Consider the following 21,494-nt stretch of genomic DNA (forward strand, 5'->3'; position numbering starts at 1 on the left):
GGGATCCAAAATATACTCAGCCTAAGTGGTGTCCTTCCGGTCTGACCAAGGCACAAAAAAGAGATTGTAGCGCATGAGGAGTCATGAGAAGGAGGAACAAGAAGCAGAAAATCTAAGGGATAAAATTTTCAATGAAAGTCGTCCCATGGTACCCCCAAAACAAGTGTGGAGGCCAAAGCAAAAGGAAAACATAGCAGCTTCTGCATTGATCATAGCAACACCTACACCACCAACGGAGGACAATGCAACTACTATTACATCGTCCACTTTGCCTACTACTTCCTCTTCCCTTGAAGATATTTCGGAGTCAGTGGACATGCTTGCGGAAGAATATGAAATGCTTGATTATGAGTCTACACTAGTTCATGAAGGTATGGATATTAATATGGTGTATTACTTACCCGCTGAATTTCGTGCTATAGATGAAGAAGGGGAAGTAGCTCAGCTAGATTTTGGTCCTAAAAATGCTATATTCGAGAAGCCAAAAGAACCGGTGACGCACTTGAAGCCATTGTTCCTTAAAGGTCATATTAGTGGATCGCCGGTTGCTAGAATGCTTGTCGATGGTGGTGCTGTGGTTAATCTTATGACATATTCGGTTTTCAAAAAATTGGGGATGCGTGATGAAGAGTTAATAAAGAACAACATGGTGCTTAATGGATTTGAAGGCAAAGAGAAAACTGAAGCCAAAGGTGTAATGTATGTGGAGCTTACGGTGGGAAGCAAAACTTTGGCTACCGCCTTCTTTGTCGCGAGGTGCAAGGTAACTACAATGTGATAGTAGGCCGCGATTGGGTTCATGCAAACCAATGCATGCCATCTACTATGCACCAGTTTTTAATTCAATGGGTTGATGATGAACTAGAAGTCATTCATGCGGATAATTCGGTTTGTGTTGCTTTGGCCGACGCATCGGTGGATTGGCAACATCCCAATGCTACTTGCTTGACGGGGCGCGGCTTATCAGAATATGATTTTCTTAGTGCCACGAAAAGTGGTTTTGTGCCCGTTTCTTTAAAGCCAGTTGGCAGTAATCGGCTCCAAGGTATGATGTATTTAAATGGATCCTAACTCAGAGTGGTTACAGAAACGTCTTGTAGAATATCAGTCCGATGAGAACGATATGTATGAGTCCATAGGAGAGTTAGATGATATGGATAAACTAGGACAAGGTTTTACATCGGCCGATCCATTAGAAGAGATAGATATAGAAGATGGTTCAATTCCTAGGCCGACATTTGTAAACGAAAATTTAAGAGCCAATCATAAGGCTAAGTTGATCGAGCTATTACAAGAATATGTTTGTTTCTTTGCATGGGAATATCATGAAATGCCAGGTTTAAGACGAGAGCTAGTGGAGCATCGGTTACCTATAAAGGCCGGTTTTAGGCCATATAAGCAATCGGCCAGAAATTTTAATCCAAAAACGTATGACCGGATCAAGGAAGACATCGGTCGTTTGCTTAAAGCTAATTTTATTAGACCTTGCAGGTATGCCAAGTGGATTTCTAACATTGTACCAGTAGAGAAGAAAGGCTCCGACAAGTTGATGCATTGTGATACGTCTCCAATGTATCTATAATTTTTGATTGCTCCATGCTATATTATCTACTATTTTGAACATTACTGGGATTTATTATCCACTTTTATATTATTTTTGGGACTAACCTATTAACCGGAGGCCCAGCCCAGAATTGCTGTTTTTTTGCCTGTTTTAGGGTTTCGAAGAAAAGGAATATCAAACGGAGTCCAAACGGAATGAAACCTTCGGGAACGTGATTTTCTCACCGAATACAACACAGGAGACTTGGACCCTCTGCCAAGCCAATTAACAGGAGGCCACAAGGTAGGGGTGCGCCTGCCCCCCCAGGCGCGCCCTCCACCCTCATGGGCCCCCTGTTGCTCCACCGACGTACTTCTTCCTCCTATATATACCCATGTACCCGCAAACGATCAGAAATGGAGCCAAAAACCTAATTCCACCGCCGCAACTTTCTGTATCCATGAGATCCCATCTTGGGGCCTGTTCCGGAGCTCCGTCAGAGGGGGCATGGATCACGGAGGGCTTCTACATCATCATCCAAGCCCCTCCGATGAAGTGTGAGTAGTTTACTTCAGACCTACGGGTCCATAGTTAGTAGCTAGATGACTTCTTCTCTCTTTTTGGATCTCAATACAATGTTCTCCCCCTCTCTTGTGGAGATCTATTCGATGTAATCTTCCTTTTGTGGTGTGTTTGTTGAGACCAATGAATTGTGGGTTTATGATCCAGTCTATCTATGAATAATATTTGAATCTTCTCTGAATTCTTTTATGTGTGATTGGTTATCTTTGCAAGTCTCTTCGAATTATCAGTTTGGTTTGTCCTACTAGTTTGGTTTTTCTTGCCATGGGAGAAGTGCTTAGCTTTGGGTTCGATCTTGTGGTGTCCTTTCCCAGTGACAGAAGGGGCAACAAGGCACATATTGTTTTGTTGCCATCGAGGATAACAAGATGGTTTTTTTATCATATTGCATGAAACTATCCCTCTACATCATGTCATCTTGCTTAAGGCGTTACTCTGTTTTTAACTTAATACTCTAGATGCAGGCTGGATAGCGGTCGATGAGTGGAGTAATAGTAGTAGATGCAGGCAGGAGTCGGTCTACTTGTCTCGGGCGTGATGTCTATATACATGATCATACATAGATATTCTCATAACTATGCTCAATTCTGTCAATTCCTCAACAGTAATTTGTTCACCCACTGTAGAATACTTATCCTCTTGAGAGAAGCCACTAGTGAAACCTATGGCCACAGGGTCTCTTTCTCATCATATCAATCTCCATCACTTTATTATTGCTTTGCTTTTTTACTTTGCCTTTTACTTTTCACTTTGCATCTCTATACCAAAAATACCAAAAATATTATTTATCATCTCTATCAGATCTCACTTTCGTAAGTGACCGTGAAGGGATTGACAACCCTTAAGCGCGTTGGTTGCGTTGAGCTATTGTTTTTGTGTAGGTACGAGGGACTCGCGCGTAGCCTCCTACTGGATTGACACCTTGGTTCTCAAAAACTAAGGGAAATACTTACGCTACTTTGCTGCATCATCCTCTCCTCTTCGGGGAAATCCAACGCAATGCTCAAGAGGTAGAAAGAAGAATTTTTGGCGCCGTTGCTGGGGAGTCTGCGCAAAAGTCAACATACCAAGTACCCATCACAATCCCTATCTTCCGCATTACATTATTTTCCATTGGCCTCTCATTTTCCTCTCCCCCACTTCACCCTTGCCATTTTATTCGCCCTCTCTCTCTATCCTCCCTCTGTTTGCTCGTGTGTTGGATTGCTTGTTTGTCGCGATGGCTCAAGATAATACCAAATTGTGTGACTTCACCAATACCAACAATAATGATTTCCTTAGCACTCCGATTGCTCCTCTTACCGATGCTGAATCTTGTGAAATTAATGCTGCTTTGCTGAATCTTGTCATGAAAGATCCGTTCTCCGGCCTTCCTAGTGAAGATGCCGCTACCCATCTTAATAGCTTCGTTGATTTGTGTGACATGTAAAAGAAGAAAGATGTCGATAATTATATTGTTAAATTGAAGCTATTTCCTTTTTCGCTTAGAGATCGTGCTAAAGCTTGGTTTTCATCTTTGCCTAAAAATAGTATTGATTCATGGAACAAGTGTAAAGATGCTTTTATCTCTAAGTATTTTCCTCCCGCTAGGATCATCTCTCTTAGAAACGATATTTTCCTCCCACAAGCTTGGGAGAGAATGAAACTAATGATACGTAATTGCCCTACTCATGGTTTAAATTTGTGGATGATTATACAAAAAAATTTATGCCGGATTGAATTTTGCTTCTAGAAATCTTTTGGATTCGGCCGCGGCAGGCACTTTTATGGAAATCACCTTAGGAGAAGCTACTAAACTCCTAGATAATATTATGGTTAATTATTCTCAATGGCATACTGAAAGATCTACTAATAAAAAGGTGCATGCGATAGAAGAAATTAATGTTTTGAGTGGAAAGATGGATGAACTTATGAAATTATTTGCTAATAAGAGTGTTTCTTCTGATCCTAATGATATGCCCTTGTCTACTTTGATTGAGAATAATAATGAATCTATGGATGTGAATTTTGTTGGTAGGAACAATTTTTGTAACAACACGTATAGAGGAAATTTCAATCCTAGGCCTTATCCTAGTAATCCCTCTAATACTTATGGTAATTCCTACAACAATTCTTATGGAAATTATAATAATATGCCCTCTGATTTTGAATCTAATATTAAAGAATTTATTTCTTCGCAAAAGAATTTTAATGCTATGATTGAAGAAAAAATGCTTAAGATTGATGATTTGGCTAAGAACGTTGATAGAATTTCTCTTGATGTTGATTCTTTAATGCTAAGATCTATTCCTCCAAAGCATGATATCAATGAGTCTCTTAAAGCCATGATAATTTACATTGATGAGTGCAAGGAAAGAACTGCTAGGACGCGTGCTATGAAAGATGCCTTTATTAAAGCGTGTTCTTCTAGTTCCTATGAAAATAATGATGAATATCTAAAAGTTATTGATGTGTCCCCTATTAGATCTTTGTTTTTCAATATTAATCTTGATAATGATGGGATTGAATATGATCCACCTTTACCTAGAAGGCATTCTAAAAATTCAGAGTATTTAGATCTTGATGGTGAAATTGATAAAAGTGGGATTAAAAGAAATAAAACCCTAGATGATGCTAAACCCACTATGTTGGATTTCAATGAATTTAATTATGAAAATTTCTATTTGATTGATTGTATTTCCTTGTTGCAATCTGTGCTAAATTCTCCTCATGCTTATAGTCAAAATAAAGCCTTTACCGAACATATCGTTGATGCCTTGATGCAATCTTATGAAGAAAAACTTGAGTTGAAAGTTTCTATCCCTAGAAAACTTTATGATGAGTGGGAACCTACTATTAAAATTAAAATTAAAGATTATGAGTTTTATGCTTTGTGTGATTTGGGTGCTAGTGTCTTTACTATTCCCAAAACTTTGTGTGATTTGCTAGATTTCCGTGATTTTGATGATTGCTCTCTAAACTTGCATCTTGCGGATTCCACTATTAAGAAACCTATGGGAAGAATTAATTATGTTCTTATTTTTGCAAATAGGAATTATGTGCCCGTAGATTTTATCGTTCTTGATATAGATTGCAATCCTTCTTGCCGTATTATTCTCGGTAGACCTTTCCTTAAAACGGTTGGTGCAATTATTGATATGAAGGAAGGGAATATTAGATTCCAATTTCCACTCAAAAAGGGCATGGAACACTTCCCTAGAAATAAAATAAAATTACCTTATGAATCTATTATGATATCCACTTGTGGATTGCCTACCAAAGATGGCAATACCTAGATCTATTCTTGCTTGTTATTCCTAGCTAGGGGCGTTAAACGATAGCGCTTGTTGGGAGGCAACCCAATTTTATTTTTATTACTTTCTTTTTGATCATGCTTAGTAATAAATAAATTATTTAGCCTCTGTTTTGGTTGTGTTTTTTGTGTTTAATTAGTGTTTGTGCCAAGTAGAACCGTTGGGAAGACTTGGGGAAAGTCTTGTTGAACTTGATGTAAAAAACAGAAACTTTAGCGCTCACGAAAACTGCTGTCATTTTTATTTGGAGAGTTATATTTAGTTAATTCTTTTTGAAGATGATTAATATATAAATTACTCACGTCCAGAAATTTATTTTAGAATTTTTGGGGTTCCAGATCTTGCGCTAGATACATATTACTACAGACTGTTCTGTTTTTGACAGATTCTGTTTTTCGTGTGTTGTTTGCTTATTTTGATGAATCTATGGCTAGTAAAATAGTTTATGAACCATAGAGAAGTTGTAATATAGTAGGTATAACACCCATATAAATAAAGAATGATTTCATTACAGTACCTTGAAGTGATCTTTTGTTTTCTTTCGCTAACGGAGATCACGAGATTTTCTACTTTAAGTTTTGTGTTGTGAAGTTTTCAAGTTTTGGGTAAAGATTTGATGGATTATGGAACAAGAAGTGGAAAGAGCCTAAGCTTGGGGATGCCCATGGCACCCCCAAGATAATATAAGGACACATAAAAGCCAAAGCTTGGGGATGCCCATGGCACCCCCAAGATAATCTAAGGACACATAAAAGCCAAAGCTTGGGGATGCCCCGGAAGACATCCCCTCTTTCGTCTACTTCTATCGGTAACTTTACTTGGAGCTATATTTTTATTTACCACATGATATGTGTTTTTCTTGGAGCGTCTTTTATGATTTGACTCTTTGCTTGTTCGTTTACCACAATCATACTTGCTGCACACACCTTTTGAGAGAGCCATACATAATTTGGAATTTTATAGAATACTCTATGTGCTTCACTTATATCTTTTGAGCTCTATAGTTTTACTCTAGTGCTTCACTTATATATTTTGAGTTTTATAATTTTGCTCTAGTGCTTCACTTATATCTTTTAGAGCACGGTGGTGGATTTGTTTCATAGAAACTATTGTTCTCTCATGCTTCACTTAGATTATTTTGAGAGTCTTAATAGCATGGTAATTTGCTTAAAATCCTAATATGCTTGGTATGAAAGATTAATAATAGAACTTTCTTATGAGTGTGTTGAATACTAAGATAAGTTTGATGCTTGATGATTGTTTTGAGACATGGAGGTAATAATATCAAAGTCGTGCTAGTTGAGTAGTTGTGAAATTGAGAAATACTTGTGTTGAGGTTTGCAAGTCCCGTAGCATGCACGTATGGTAAATGTTATGCAAAAAATTTGAAACATGAGGTGTTATTTGATTGTCTTCCTTATGAGTGGCGGTCGGGGACGAGCGATGGTCTTTTCCTACCAATCTATCCCCCTAGGAGCATGCGCGTAGTACCAAGGTTTTTGATGACTTGTATATTTTTGCAATAAGTATGTGAGTTCTTTATGACTAATGTTGAGTCCATGGATTATACGCACTCTCATCCTTCCATCCTTGCTAGCCTCTTCGATACCGTGCATTGCCCTTTCTCACATTGAGAGTTGGCGCAAACTTCACCGGTGCATCCAAACCCCATGATATGATACGCTCTTTCACACATAAACCTCCTTATATCTTCCTCAAAACAGCCACCATACCTACCTATTATGGCATTTCCATAGCCATTCCGAGATATATTGCCATGCAACTTTCCATCATTCTGTTCACCATGACACATTCATCATTTTCATATTTCTTAGCATGATCATGTAGTTGACAAAGTATTTGTGGCAAAGCCACCGTTCATAATTCTTTCATACATGTCACTCTTGGTTCATTACATATCCCGGTACACCGCCGGAGGCATTCATATAGAGTCATCTTTGTTCTAGTATCGAGTTGTAATCATTGAGTTGTAAATAAATAGAAATGTGATGATCATCATTTTCTGGAGCATTGTCCCAAGTGAGGAATATAAAAAAAGGAGGAAAGGCCATAAAAAAGGAGAAGGCCCAAAAAAAGAGAAATGCCATAAAAAAAGGAGAAGTCCCCCCAAAAAAGAGAAAGGCCATAAAAAAAGAGAAAAAGCCCAAAAATGAGAGAAAAAGAGAGAAGGGACAATGTTACTATCCTTTGCCACACTTGTGCTTCAAAGTAGCACCATGATCTTCATAGTAGAGAGTCTCTCATGTTATCACTTTCATATACTAGTGGGAATTTTTCATTATAGAACTTGGCTGGTACATTCCAACAATGGGCCTCCTCAAGTGCCCTAGGTCTTCGTGAACAAGCAAGTTGGATGCACACCCACTAGTTTATTTTGTTGAGCTTTCATACATTTATAGCTCTAGTGCATCCGTTGCATGGCAATCCCTACTCCTTGCATTAACATCAATCGGTGGGCATCTCCATAGCCCATTGATTAGCCTCGTTGATGTGAGACTTCCTCCTTTTTTGTCTTCTCCACATAACCCCCTCATTATATTCTATTCCACCTATAGTGATATGTCCATGGCTCACGCTCATATATTGCGTGAAAGTTTATAGGTTTGAGATTACTAAAGTATGAAACAATTGCTTGGCTTGTCATCGGGGTTGTGCATGATGATAGCATTCTTGTGTGACGAAAATGAAACATGACTAAACCATATGATTTTGTAGGGACGCACTTTCTTTGGCCATGTTATTTTGAGAAGACATAATTGCTTAGTTAGTATGCTTGAAGTATTATCATTTTTATGTCAATATGAACTTTTGTCTTGAATCTTTCGGATCTAAATATTCATACCACAATTAATAATAATTACATTAAAATTATGCCAAGTAGCACTCCGCATCAAAAATTCTGTTTTTATCATTTACCTACTCGAGGACGAGCAGGAATTAAGCTTGGGGATGCTTGATATGTCTCCAACGTATCTATAGTTTTTGATTGCTCCATGCTATATTATCTACTGTTTTGAACATTATTGGGCTTTATTATCCACTTTTATATTATTTTTGGGACTAACCTATTAACCGGAGGCCCAGCCCAGAATTGCTGTTTTTTGCCTGTTTTAGGGTTATGAAGAAAAGGAATATCAAATGGAGTCCAAACGGAATGAAACCTTCGGGAACGTGATTTTCTCATCGAATACAACTCAGGAGACTTGGACCCTATGACAAGAAAATTAACACGAGGCCATGAGGTAGGGGGCGTGCCTGCCCCCCCCCCCAGGCGCGCCTTCCACCCTCATGGTTCCCCTGTTGCTCAACCGACGTACTTCTTTCTCCTATATATACCCACGTACCCCCAAATGATCAGAAATGGAGCCAAAAACCTAATTCCACCACCGCAACTTTCTGTTCCATGAGATCCCATCTGGGGGCCTGTTCCGGAGCTCCGTCGGAGGGGGCATCGATCACGGAGGGCTTCTACATCATCATCCAAGCCCCTCCGATGAAGTGTGAGTAGTTTACTTCAGACCTACGGGTCCATAGTTAGTAGCTAGATGGCTTCTTCTCTCTTTTTCGATCTCAATACAATGTTCTCCCCCTCTCTCGTGGATATCTATTCGATGTAATCTTCTTTTTGTGGTGTGTTTGCTGAGACCGATGAATTGTGGGTTTATGATCCAGTCTATCTATGAATAATATTTGAATCTTCTCTGAATTATTTTATGTATGATTGGTTATCTTTGCAAGTCTCCTCGAATTATCAGTTTGGTTTGTCCTACTAGTTTGGTTTTTCTTGCCATGGGAGAAGTGCTTAGCTTTGGGTTCGATCTTGTGGTGTCCTTTCCCAGTGACAGAAGGGGCAACAAGGCACATATTGTTTTGTTGCCTTCGAGGATAAGAAGACGGGGTTTTTATCATATTGCATGAAACTATCCCTCTACATCATGTCATCTTGCATAAGGCGTTACTCTGTTTTTAACTTAATACTCTAGATGCAGGCTGGATAGCGGTCGATGAGTGGAGTAATAGTAGTAGATGCAGGCAGGAGTCGGTCTACTTGTCTCGGGCGTGATGTCTATATACATGATCATACATAGATATTCTCATAACTATGCTCAATTCTGTCAATTGCTCAATAGTAATTTGTTCACGCACCGTAGAATACTTATGCTCTTGAGAGAAGCCACTAGTGAAACCTATGGCCACCGAGTCTCTTTCTCATCATATCAATCTCCATCACTTTATTATTGCTTTGCTTCTTTACTTTGCCTTTTACTTTTCACTTTGCATCTCTATACCAAAAATATCAAAAATATTATTTATCATCTCTATCAGATCTCACTTTCGTAAGTGACCGTGAAGGGATTGACAACCCTTAAGCGCGTTGGTTGCGTTGAGCTATTGTTTTTGTGTAGGTACGAGGGACTCGTGCGTAGCCTCTTACTAGATTGATACCTTGGTTCTCAAAAACTGAGGGAAATACTTACGCTACTTTGCTGCATCATCCTCTCCTCTTCGGGGAAATCCAATGCAGTGCTCAAGAGGTAGCACATTGATTTCAGAGATTTGAATAGAGCTACACCTAAAGATGAATATCCTATGCCAATAGCCGATATGCTTATTAATGATGCTTCTGGACATAAGGTCATTAGCTTTCTTGATGGTAATGCGGGGTATAATCAGATTTTTATGGCCGAAAAGGACATGTCCAAAACGGCTTTTCGATGTCCCGGTTTCCTTGGTTTATTTGAGTGGACAGTGATGACCTTTGGATGAAAAAATGCCGGTGCCACGTATCAAAGGGCTATGAATTTAATTTTTCATGATTTACTTGGTGTTATACTTGAGGTTTATATTGATGATATTGTTGTCAAATTGGATGCTTTTGAATCTCATCTAGCTGATTTGCGCTTAGCTTTTGAAAGAATGAAGAAATATGGGCTGAAAATGAATGCTTTGAAGTGTGCCTTTGGTGTATCGGCTGGGAAGTTTCTGGGTTTCATTATTCATGAAGATGGCGTGGAAATTGATCCCAAAAAGATAGAAGCTATACAAAAAGTAGAGGCTCCAACATGCAAGAGAGATATGCAAAAATTCCTTGGCAAGGTCAATTATTTGAGGAGGTTCATAGCCAATCTATCAGGGAAGGTTGATGCATTTACTCCTATCCTTCGGTTAAAGAATGATGTTGATTTTACTAGGGGTGCAAAACAGCAAGAGGCATTTGATAGAATTATGAAATACTTGTGCACTCCTCCGGTTATGAAAGTGCCCAGGCACAGGGAGCCATTTAGACTTTACATTGCAGCGGAAGAAGGTGTTATTGGTGCTGTTTTAACTCAAGAGACCGAAGGGAAGGAGCATGTTATTACTTATTTAAGCCGATGCTTATTGGACGTCGAGACAAGGTATACATTTATTGAGAAATTATGCTTATGCTTATATTATGCTTGTACAAAATTGAGACATTACCTAGTGCCTAGTACTTGCATTATAGCCAAGCTTTCAAATCAAGGCCGATATGACCGATATAAAGCCCGATATATCACTTTTGAGGCTCTACCGATATATACATAACATATCATTTTGTAAATATCATTTTCAAACATATCACCCGATATGGACCGAAATATCAACCGATACGGCCGATATCTAGCCCGATATGTCCACCGATATAGCACGATACATAGATAACAATAGTTCTTTATTAAATAACAGTGAAATAAGATTATGCACTTACAACTTCAGCATATATTATCAAAGTTATGCACAATGTTTCGTACAAATGAATACATATCATATTTTTTAATCATAGAGTAAGAATTTTGTGAATCTTTCCTTAATAGTTTCTTAATCAACAAGTTAATAAACTAGGAATCTAAATGTGTTATGTTGAAGCATTGACATCATACATTTTGTTTTACTAAAAATACATGTTTTGAACAAGAATAATGAAAAAAACTAGACATGTTTTCTCTGATATATCTACATATCGTCAGATATATCACCCGATATCTGACATCCGATATGTCGAAGCCAAACCGATACGAACCCGATATCCGATATTTCGGAGCTTGATTATAGCTTGTCAAACCGATGTCATCAAGTACATGTTGCATATGCCAATTCTTAGTGGTAGAATTGGCAAGTGGTCTTATGCTTTAATTGAATATGATTTGGCTTATGAATCGCTGAAATTCATGAAAGGCCAAATCGTTGCTAATTTTATTGTTGAGCATCGGATTGATGACAAGCATGATATTGATATAAACCTTGTCTCGTTAGTATCATGGATATTATATTTTGATGGTTTGGTTTGTAGCAATGGCCAAGGTGTTGGTACTGTTTATATATCTCCTCATGGTGCTGTTTTTGAAGCCTCGTGCCGCTTAGAATATTTTTGCACAAATAATCAAGCCGAATATGAAGCATTGTTATTCGGCTTAGAGATGTTGCCTGCCATAGGTGCTACACATATTGTTATTCGGTTCGTTATTAGTAGTGCAGCAAATATCCAAAGTTTTTCTAACGAATCACTTAATGTTTATCTTGATAAGTGTCTAGATATAATTTCTACTTTGGATTATTTTAGCATTGCTCATATATCTAGACATGACAACTGGCAAGCAAATGGGTTGGCACAACAAGCATCCGCTATCATGTGGATCATGGCATGTTTCATATTTCTCAAAGGCCGATGTCTAGTCTTGCCAACAGAGGGGAGGCCGAACCGGAGCCCACTGTTTCGTCCACTAATAAAATATTCAATGCAGGAGAAAATCAAGACTGGAGGAAAACCATTGTTGATTATTTGCGTGATCCTAGTAGAAGGGTGGACAGGGCTGTTCGGCGTATGGCTTTTAAATACACAATGAGAGATGATGGTCTCTATCGCCGAACGTTTGATGATGTTATTCTAAAGTGCTTGGACGAGGACCAAGCGAGAGTTGCTATGGGGGAGGTCCATGAAGGTATTTGTGGCACTCATCAGTCGGCTCCCAAGATGAAATGGTTGCTACGATGTGCTGGATTTTATTGGCCGACCATGATTAATGATTGCTTCATATATTACAAAGGGTGTGAAACTTGTCAAAAATTTGGTGATATTCAGTTGGCTCCTGCTGATATGTTACATCCCATTATCAAGCTGTGGCCTTTCAGAGGATGGGGTTTAGACTTTATTGGACAAATTCATCCGTCTTCCTCAAAGGGGCATCGGTTCGTATTGGTGGCAACCGATTATTTCACTAAATGGTCTGAAGCAGTACCTCTTAAGAACATGACACATGTGGAGGTAATTAAATTCATAACCGAGCACATTATTCATAGATTCAGCATTTCTCAAACGTTGACTACAGATCAAGGCTCATCTTTTATGTCACACCAAGTTAGAGAATTTGCCGAATCTTATAACATAAAGTTGCTCAATTCCTCTCCATATTATGCCCAAGCCAATGGACAGGCTGAGTCTAGCAATAAAATTTTAATCAAACTCATCAAGAAGAAGATTGAGGATAATCCAAGGAGATGGCATGAGCTATTGTCCAAAGCTTTGTGGGTGCACAGAATCTCAAGGCATGGTGCTACAAAGGTAACTCCATATGAGCTCGTATATGGTCAAGAGGCCGTTTTACCAGTGGAAGTGAATTTGAATGCTTTGAGAATAGCCAAACAAAATGATTTATCGGTGGTGGACTTCTATAACTTGATGATGGACAATATTGATGAAGTCGCCGATAAACGTTTGTCTGCTTTGAATGCCATAGAGAGAGATAAGTTGAGGGTGGCAAGAGCTTACAATAAGAAGGTCAAGTTGAAGAATTTTCAAGTTGGCGATCTTATGTGGAAGGTGATTCTACCAATTGGTTCAAAAGATAGAAAATTCGGGAATTGGTCTCCAAGTTGGGAAGGTCCTTTTAAGATTACAAGAGTGGTTCCCGGAAACTCATATTTATTGGAATTCATACAAGGCACATTATTACCTCGAGCTCTCAATGGCAAATATTTAAAGAAATATCACCCAAGTGTGTGGCAAGAAGCCTAGATAGGTAATGGCCGATATATCACTATCATCCTAAGCAAATACATGGCCGATAAATAGCTATCGCCCTTAGCATAAACATGGCCGATATATAAGTATCGCCCTAAGAAACTATAAATGGCTGATGGGGTGTTGACATCGTCCTTAGAACAAACAAGGTACAAGTTATTTTTCGGCACGCTAGCTTTGCCGAAAAACAGGGAGGGATGTATTGACACCAGATTTTGGCACAGTCAAGAACCTAATTAATATGGCCTCAAATGGATAAGTGATCTATATAAAAAAGTTCCGTATTGTCGATATGAACATCTTTGAAGTTTGGGCCATCGCCATCCGATCTCATCTCGCAGGCCGAAGTTGTGTTCAAAATACTGAGATTTTGTATTCAGAATACTATTCGGCTCATTACGCCCTCAAGACCGCCTCGTATGGAAAAATGATCTACACGGATTGTCTTCGTCTCGTCGAAACAATCGATTTTGATATAAAAATCGTTCCAATCCGAGTTCGTATGCAAAAGTTAGAGTCATCGGAGTGCAGCCCTCTCATGAGGCGTGATGTGGCGCGCCCCACCAGACCTATGTCTGATGGGTAGCGCGAGGAAACGGGTGTTTTGCATAACAGTCCGTTTTGTGCGAGCAATTTGACCTTCAAGATGACCTCTGATCAAAAAATGTTCAACACAAAAGTTTTTCGTCTTGTCGAAACGGTCAAGATTGCTTTTGGATTCGTTTCCATCCGAGGTCGTTTACTGCCTCAAACATGACCCGCAAGGTACAGCCAGGTTGTAAACCGAACCGTTTTGGAAAGTTTGACTCCGAGTTGGACCCAAACTAGGGTTTTGGACGTAAATCCAAGCCTTTTCCTTGCACGGGAAGTCTATCCGCCTCTTATATACCTAAGGGGTGACGGCCGATTGAACAACAACACACAATCGTAAAACCCATCTACAAACTTTCATCTCCTACCCTAGTTTTCTGCTTCTCGTTCATCGGTGTTCTTCGCTTCGGAGAGCTTCGATCTACGAAGCCCTAGGGGCGGGAGAACCGACCTAGGGAAGCCCATCACCGCCATGCGTCCAGACGGGGTCTCTCCCGGCCGCGTGGGGTTTCGGGTCTTCTAAAGAGCTCGCCGGATTGTCTTGTGTATCGCGCTTCCGGTGAGCCTCCTTCGGCGACGTGTCCTGCGTATCGCGCTCGACGCCGAGGGTACATAGTGACGTGTTCGTGTGTGAACAGATTGTTGTCCACGTACCCTCGTAGACCGTAAGTGGAAGCGTTATGACAACGCGATTGATGTAGTCGTACGTTTTCACAATCCGACCGATCCTAGTACTGAAAGTACGACACCTCCGTTATCTGCACACGTTCGGCTCGGTGACGTCCCACAAACACTCAATCCAGCTGAGTGTCGAGGGAGAGCTTCGTCAGCACGACAGCGTGAGGACGGTGATGATGAAGCTACCGTCGCAGGGCTTTGCCTAAGCACTACGATGATATGACCGAGGTGGATTATGGTGGAGGGGGGCACCGCACACGGCTAAGAGATCAATGATCAACTTGTGTGTCCATGGGGTGCCCCCTCCCCTGTATATAAAGGAGTGGAGGAGGGGAGGGGCCGGCCCTCTCTATGGCATGCCCTAGGGGAGTCCTACTTCCACCGGGAGTAGGATTCCCCCCTTCCCTAGTTGGAGTAGGAGAGGAAGGGAAGGAGGAGTAGGAGAGAAGGAAAGGCCCCACCCAAACCTATTCCAATTCGGCTTCCTGCCCAAGGGGGCGCACCAGCCCCTTGTGGTCTTGTGTGCTTCCTTCTTGTGGCCCATAAGGCCCATAACCTCTCCTGGGGGGTTCCGGTAACCTCCCGGTACTCCAGAAAAATGCGCGAACCACTCGGAACCATTCCGATGTCCAAACATAGGCTTCCAATATATCAAATTTTATGTCTCGACTATTTTGAGACTCCTTGTCATGCTTGTGATCACATCCGAGACTCCGAACAACCTTCGGTTCATCAAAACACATAAACTCATAATACCGATCGTCATCAAACGTTAAGCGTGCGGACCCTACGGGTTTGAGAACTATGTAGACATGACCGAGACTCACTTCCGGTCAATAACCAATAGCGGAACCTAGATGCTAATATTGGTTCCTACATATTCTACGAAGATCTTTATCGATCAAACCGCATAACAACATACGTTGTTCCCTTTGTCATCAGCATGTTACTTGCCCGAGATTCGATCGTCGGTATCTCAATACCTAGTTCAATCTCATTACTGGCAAGTCTCTTTACTCGTTCCGTAATGCATCATCCCGCAACTAACTCATTAGTCACAATGCTTGCAAGACTGATAGTGATGTGCATTACCGAGAGGGCCCAGAGATACCTCTCCGATACTCGGAGTGACAAATCCTAATCTCAATCTATGCCAACTCAACAAACACCATTGCAGACACCTGTAGAGCACCTTTATAATCACCCAATTATGTTGTGACATTTGGTAGCACACAAAGTGTTCCTCCAATATTCAGGAGTTGCATGATCTCATAGTTATAGGAACATGTATAAGTTATGGAGAAAGCAATAGCAACAAACTAAACGATCATCGTGCTAAGCTAACAGATGGGTCAAGTTAATCACATCATTCTCTAATGATGTGATACCGTTAATCAAATGACAACTCATGTCTATGCTTTGGAAACATAACCATCATTGATTCAACGAGCTAGTCAAGTAGACGCAAACTAATGACACTTTGTTTGTCTATGTATTCACACATGTACTAAGTTTCCGTTTAATAAAATTCTAGCATGGATAGTAAACATTTATCATGATATAAGGAAATAAATAATAATTTTATTATTGCCTCTAGGGCATATTTCCTTCAGTCTCCCACTTGCACTAGAGTCAATAATCTAGTTCATATCATCATGTGATTTAACACCAATAGTTCACATCTCCATGTGACTAATAACCAAAAGGTTTACTAGAGTCAATAATCTAGTTCACATCTCTATGTGATTAACCCAAAGAGTGATCATGTTTTGCTTATGAGAGAAATTTAGTCTACGGGTCTGCAACATTCAGATCCGTATGTATTTTGCAAATTTCTATGTCTACAATACTCTCTATGGAGCTTACTCTAGCTAATTTCTCCCACTTTCAATATGTATCTAGATCGAGACTTAGAGTCATCTAGATCGATGTAAAAAGCTTACATCAACGCAACTCTTTACGACGAACTCTTTTATCATCTCCATAACCGAGAAATATTTCCTTAGTCCTCTAAGGATAATTTTGACCGCTGTCCAGTAATCTACTCCTAGATCACTATTGTACTCCCATGCCAGAATCATGCTAAGGTATACAATAGGACTGGTACATAGCATAGCATACTTTATAGAACCTATGAATGAGGCATAGGGAATGATTTTTTATTATCTTTCTATTTTCTGCTGTGGTCGGGTTTTCAGTCTTTACTCAACTTCACACCTTGCAACACAGGTAAGAACTCCTTCTTTCGACTATTCCATTTTGAACTACTTCAAAATCTTGTCAAGGTATGTACTCATTGAAAAATCTTATCAAGCATCTTGATCTATCACTATAGATGTTGATGCTCAATGTGTAAGCAGCTTCACCGAGGTCTTTCTTTGAAAAATTCTTATTCAAGTATCCTTTTATGCTATCCAGAAATTCAGTATCATTTCCGATGAACAATATGTCATCCACATATAATATCAGAAATGCTACAGAGCTCCCACTCACTTTTTTGTAAATATAGGCTTCTCCAAAATTCTTTATAAAACTATATGCTTTGATCAACTCATCAAAGCGTATATTCCAACTCCGAGATGCTTGCACTAGTCCATAGATGGATCACTGGAGCTTGCACACTTTGTTAGCACCTTTAGGATTGACAAACTTTCTTGTTGTATCATATACAACTCTTCTTTAAGAAATCCATTAAGGAATGCAGTTTTGACATCCGTTTGCCAGATTTCATAAAATGTGGCAATTGCTAACATGATTCAGACAGACTTAAGCATCGCTACGGGTGATAAAATCTCATCGTAGTCAACACCTTGAACTTGTCGAAAACCTTTTTATGACAATTTGAGCTTTGTATAGTAACACTACTATCAACGTCTGTCTTCCTCTTGAAGATCCATTTATTCTTAATGGCTCACCAATCATTGGGCAAGTCAATCAAAGTCCATACTTTGTTCTTTATACATGGATCCCATCTCAGATTTCATGGCCTTAAGCCATTTCGCGGAATCTGGGCTCATCATCGCTTCCTCATAGTTCGTAGCTTTGTCATGTTATAGTAACATGACTTTCAGAGAGGATTACCGTACCACTCTGGTGCAGACCATACTCTGGTTGTCCTACGAGGTTCGGTAGTAACTTGATCTGAAGTTTCATGATCATCATCATTAGCTTCCTCACTAATTGGCATAGAAATCACTAGAACTGATTTCTGTGATGAACTACTTTCCAATTCAGGAGAAGGTACAATTACCTCATCAAGTTCTACATTCCTCCCACTCACTTCTTTCGAGAGAAACTTCTTCTCTAGAAAGGATCCACTCTTAGCAACAAAGATCTTGCCTTTCGGATCTATGATAGAAGGTGTACCCAATAGTCTTTTGGGTATCCTATGAAGACACACTTTTCTGATTTGGGTTTGAGCTTATCAGGCTGAAACTTTTTCACATAAGCATCACAACCCCAAACTTTAAGAAACGATAGCTTAGGTTTCTAGCCAAACCACAGTTCATATGGTGTCGTCAATTAGATGGTGCCCTATTTAACGTGAATGTAGTGTCTCTAATGCATAACCCCAAAACGATAGTGGTAAATCGGTAAGAGACATCATAGATTGCACTATATCAAATAAAGTACGGTTATGACGTTCGGACACACCATTATGCTGTGGTGTTCTAGGTGGCATGAATTTGTGAAACTATTCCACATTGTTTTGGTTGAAGACCAAACTCGTAACTCACATATTCGCCTCCATGATCAGATCGTAGAAACTTTATTTTCTGTTTACGATGATTTTCCACTTCACTCTGAAATTCTTTGAACTTTTGAAATGTTTCAGACTTATGTTTCATCAAGTAGATATACCCATATCTTCTCAAATCATCTGTCAAGGTCAGAAAATAACGATACCCGCCGCGAACCTCAACACTCATTGGACCGCATACATCAGTATGTATTATTTCCAATAAGTCAGTTGCTCGCTCCATTGTTCCGGAGAACGGAGTCTTAGTCATCTTGCCCATGAGGCATGGTTCGCAAGCATCAGGTGATTCATAATCAAGTGATTCCAAAATCCCATCAGCATGGAGTTTCTTCATGCGCTTTACACCAATATGACCTAAATGGCAGTGCCACAAATAAGTTGCACTATCATTATTAACTTTGCATCTTTTGGCTTCAATATTATGAATATGTGTATCACTACAATCGAGATTCAATAAACCATTTATATTGAGTGCATGACCATAGAAGGTTTTATTCATGTAAATAGAACAACAATTATTCTTTGACTTAAATGAATAACTGTATTGCAATAAACATGATCCAATCATATTCATGCTCAACACAAACACCAAATAACATTTATTTTAGGTTCAACACTAATCCCGAAGGTAAATGGAGTGTGTGATGGTGATCTTATCAACCTTGGAATCACTTCCAACACACATCATCACCTCGCCCTTAACTAGTCTCTGTTTATTTTGCAACTCCCGTTTCAAGTTACTACTCTTAGCAACTAAACCAGTATCAAATACCAAGGGGTTGCTATAAACACTAGTAAAGTACACATCAATAACATGTATATCCAATATACCTTTGTTCAATATGCCATCCTTCTTATCCTCAAAGTATCTAGGGTAGTTCCACTTCTAGTGACCATTTCCTTTGCAGTAGAAGCACTCAAATTCAGGCTTGGGTCTAGCTTTGGGCTTCTTCATGGGAGTGGAAACTTGCTTGCCATTCTTCTTGAAGTTCCCTTTCTTCCCCTTGCCCTTTTACTTGAAACTAGTGGTCTTGTCAACCATCAACACTTGATGCTTTTCTTGATTTCTACCTTCGCTGATTTCAGCAGCATTGCGAAGAGCTTGGGAATTACTTTCGTCATCCCTTGCATATTATAGTTCGTCATGATGTTCTAGTAACTTGGTGATAGTGACTAGAGAACTCTGTAAATCACTATTTTATCTAGAAGATTAACTCCCACTTGATTGAAGCAATTGTAGTACTCAGACAATCTGAGCACATGCTCATTGGTTGAGCTATTCTCCTCCATCTTGTAGGCAAAGTACTGTCAGAGGTCTCATACCTCTCGACATGGGCATGAGTCTGAAATACTAGTTTCAACTCTTGGAACATCTTATATGTTCTGTGGCGTACAACATGTTTTTTGAAGTCCCGGTTCTGAGCTGTAAAGCATGGTGCACTAAACTATCAAGTAGTCATCATACCGAGCTTTGCCAAACATTCATAATGTCTGCATCTGCTCCTGCAATAGGTCCGTCACCTAGTGGTGCATGAAGGACATAATTCTTCTGTGCAGCAATGAGGACAATCCTCAGATCACGGACCTAGTCCGCATCATTGCTACTATCATCTTTCAACATATTTGTCTCTAGGAACATGTCAAAAATAAAACAGGGGAGTGATACGTCTCCAACGTATCTATAATTTTTTATTGTTCCATGCTATTATATTATCAACCTTGGATGTTTTATATGCATTTATATGCTATTTTATATGATTTTTGGGACTAACCTATTAACCTAGAGCCCAGTGCGAGTTTCTGTTTTTTCCTTGTTTTAGAGTATCGCAGAAAAGGAAAATCAAATGGAGTCCAATTGACCTGAAACCTCATGAAACTTATTTTTGGACCAGAAGAAGCCCACGGAGTATCGGAGATGGACCAGAAGAATCCCGGGCTGCCCACGAGGGTGGGGGGCGCGCCCACCCCCTGGGCGCGCCCCCCTGCCTCGTGGACAGCCCGGAGATCTACCGACGTACTTCTTCCTCCTATATATACCCATATACCCTAAAAACTTCGAGGGGCACAATAGATCGGGAGTTCCACCGCCAGAAGCCTCCATAGCCATCGAAAACCAATCTAGACCCGTTCCGGCACCCTGCCGGAGGGGCAATCCCTCTCCGGTGGCCATCTTCATCATCCCGGTGCTCTCCATGACGAGGACGGAGTAGTTCTCCCTCGGGGCTGAGGGTATGTACTAGTAGATATGTGTTTGATCTCTCTCCCTCGTGTTCTTGAGGTGGTACGATCTTGATGTATCGCGAGCTTTGCTATTATAGTTGGATCTTATGATGTTTCTCCCCCTCTACTCTCTTGTAATGGATTGAGTTTTCCCTTTGAAGTTATCTTATCGGATTGAGTCTTTAAGGATTTGAGAACACTTGATGTATGTCTTGCCGTGCTTATCTGTGGTGACAATGGGATATCACGTGATCCACTTGATGTATGTTTTGGTGATCAACTTGCGGGTTCCGCTCATGAACCTACTCATAGGGGTTGGCACACGTTTTTGTCTTGACTCTCCGGTAAAATCTTTGGGGCACTCTTTGAAGTACTTTGTGTTGGTTTGAATAGATGAATCTGAGATTGTGTGATGCATATCGCATAATCATACCCACGGATACTTGAGGTGACATTGGAGTATCTAGGTGACATTAGGGTTTTGGTTGATTTGTGTCTTAAGGTGTTATTCCAGTACGAACTCTATGATAGATTGAACGGAAAGAATAGCTTCATGTTATTTTACTACGGACTCTTGAATAGATCGATCAGAAAGGATAACTTTGAGGTGGTTTCGTACCCTACCATAATCTCTTCGTTTGTTCTCCACTATTAGTGACTTTGGAGTGACTCTTTGTTGCATGTTGAGGGATAGTTATATGATCCAATTATGTTATTATTGTTGAGAGAACTTGCACTAGTGAAAGTATGAACCCTAGGCCTTGT

This window comes from Triticum aestivum, chromosome 6A, assembly GCF_018294505.1.
Source record: "Triticum aestivum cultivar Chinese Spring chromosome 6A, IWGSC CS RefSeq v2.1, whole genome shotgun sequence".
NCBI lineage: Eukaryota > Viridiplantae > Streptophyta > Magnoliopsida > Poales > Poaceae > Triticum > Triticum aestivum.